A 3,025-nucleotide genomic window follows, 5' to 3' on the forward strand; every position below is an offset into this window, starting at 1 on the left:
AATACAAAAAAGGTAGTGAATGTCCAAAAATGACAAAAGTTGATTTTGTTCTAAGGGGACAATACCTTAGTTTAGTTGTTCTATATTGCCGATTTTCCCAAAATATTATAGTTTTCGTGCACTTGATTAAATTTTTTTGACGTTGGTGGTATTTGAAGTGGTTGAGAACCTGAATGGATATTTACTTTCATAAAGTTTTTGGTGTATGTTTAAAAATAAAAATTTGTAAAGGCTTTTAAATCATATGAATATAATATTCATCACACTACTGTTGACTGTTTATATACTTAAAATTCTTACGTATGTAACTGCAAATTTGCTGAACTCATAGATTCGTTGCTATTTTATAAATTATCACAGGATGAGGTACATAGGATAAAGATTGCTTTGATGATAATATAACGTCCATATCGTAATGTATGTTTTTTTATCTACTATGTATTAAGAAATAATTAACACATTCAATAATATTAAAGAGTAAAAAGCTCTGTCAATTGTTCATAGTATAAGCCCAAAGTTAAACTCAAGCCCAACCAAAGAAATAAAACCCAGAAGACGGACACGTGTCGGTCTGTCAGAGAGTGACTTTCCACGTGGATAGCTTAGGGGATAGACAAACATATTTTTATATATATATATTTGGATAGTGATCATAGAATACTCTCAAATTGGTAGAAACAGAGTCATTACTTTGGGCTGAGACACGGATTTCACTTACACACAGAATCGATGAAACTCGATTATCAATAGAAGCAATAGCACAATCTATCCCAAATAGATGGTGTCTTACGGATGGATCATGAAATAAATCATGAAATCTATCCAGGACAAGGGTAGTATAGCACTATGGAATGGTTTGATGGTTTAATGGGAGCGAGGAATATAAGAGCGAGTCAATCGCCTTTTCATTCGGGGATAAAGGCTCTCATTTAGGCAATATAATGCATGAAGAATCTAAGACACTTGACTGTTACATTTACAACAAATTGTTCTCAGTCGGTGAAGATGGTTTCAGAACCAGAAAAATGAACAGCCTTTGCAAGTTTTTTTTTTTTTATAATCCAGGTAATAAACTATCGGCTAAGTACACCTCATCATAATACATCTTGGAGGACCGTATTTTTCACCCCATTTTAATCGACGGTGGCCAGCGGAAATGAACAGCCTTTGCAAATTATTTAGAAGACATAAAGATTTTGAAGATAAGTTTCAACAACTTAGAGCTCATTCATATACCACAAACGCAAAATTCAAAGACAGACAGTCTCGTACGCAGTACAAAGAAGCAAATATAGATACGGAGCTGCCGATTTGGTCTGAAGACTCTATATGATAAAAAAAATTATTTAAGTTTTTATCAAATACATTTATTTAAACTATCCAAATAAAACAAAACTCGGTAATCTGACATAGAAAGGAAACTACAGCAAAACGATTATAACGATTTTTCATATCAACTAAAATGACAACTCACTAACGATTGTAAGTACACACTAATTATAGATTTTTATTATTATGGCTTGCATCGAATTTTGGATCTTAAAAGTTTTGTCCATTTTCTTACGAAAATTATAATTTTACGACAATATTGATATTATTTTTAATTGTAAAATAATAATTATTTTCATAAATATTTTAAATTTAGGATAAAAACACTAAAATAAATGTCTATATATTATTTATAGAATTTTACAAGGTGATGATTGTTTAGATGAATTTTAGATTTTTGGTTTTTGGGTTTTAGTCTTTAGTTTTTAGTTTTTAGATTTTGGTTTTTAGTTTTTGGGTTTTTATTTTGCAATAGGTTTAAGTTTTTGAAAAAGCACAAATGGCTATTTTGGTTTTTAGCTTTAGATTTTTGTTTTAAAAAGTAATAAAATATTTATTTAATTTTTTGGTTTTAAATTTTATTGTAGTTTTAGTTTTTATAAAAACTTGAGTGATAATTTTCAGTTTTTTAAAATTAATTTTAATATATTTTATTAATTATTTTTTGAAGTTTAAATAAAAATTAATTACAAAAATAGAAACTTTATTAAAAATAAAATTAGATTTCTGCATTTTAAATTTTTGCTTTAGATTTTTTGTTTTCTAAAATTTGATTACTGGTCTATTTTAGTTTTTCTGTTATTTTAAAAAAAAATATAATTTTTTTAAACAACCATAAAATTACTTAAAGAATACATTAAATTTTAAATGAAAAACACAATAGATTATTAACAAAACCTGCAAACTTTATATAAAAATAAATTCTTAATATAAATTATTTTTGTATTATATATGTTAAAAAATTTCTTCTTACTAAAACTTATTTGTTTTAAGTAGTTAGCATTTTTATTTATTTATACTGTATTAATGCATAAATATAACAAAACTTTTGAATTAACAAAAAAAGGAAAGAAAAAAGCATTGTAAGATAAAAAATCAAAAAAAATTGGATTTTGGCTTTTTTTAGAAAATGACAGTTATTTAAAAAAATCAATTTCTCTAAAATATAAGGAAATTATTTTCTTACAAAATTTTATTGTCTAAAAATTGATTTTTCCAAAAACAAAAACCAAAAACAACTTCAAAATTGGTAAAAATCAACCTCTAAATTTCTAATACTTAAATATTAAATTCTAAATAATAATTACTAATCTTTGAATGAAAATACTTTTGAAAAATTGCATTTAATTTGTTATATCTTAGGTAGCTTTTCTCTAGATTTTTTTTTTTTTTTTTTGGAAGATCTGCATCTCTAGAGTGAAGGGTTCTCCAGTCATCGCGTACACCGATTATATATGTGTATATTGCCGTATACGTGTCGTGTGTGGAACCTCATAACTTATCGTTTCGAGAGTCAAATATTAAATGTTTGGTATGATTCTTTTTTTTTTTCAACTGGTATGATGCTTATCGACACAAAAAAAAGAATGGACATGATGCTTATCGACACAAAAATGAATGGACATGTGCTCCTTAGGGAATTTATTTATTTTAAATACGAAAACAAAATTATTCGAATAGGCGGATATTTTCATGT

This window comes from Brassica oleracea, chromosome C6 (assembly GCF_000695525.1).
Source record: "Brassica oleracea var. oleracea cultivar TO1000 chromosome C6, BOL, whole genome shotgun sequence".
In the NCBI taxonomy this organism is placed as follows: domain Eukaryota; kingdom Viridiplantae; phylum Streptophyta; class Magnoliopsida; order Brassicales; family Brassicaceae; genus Brassica; species Brassica oleracea.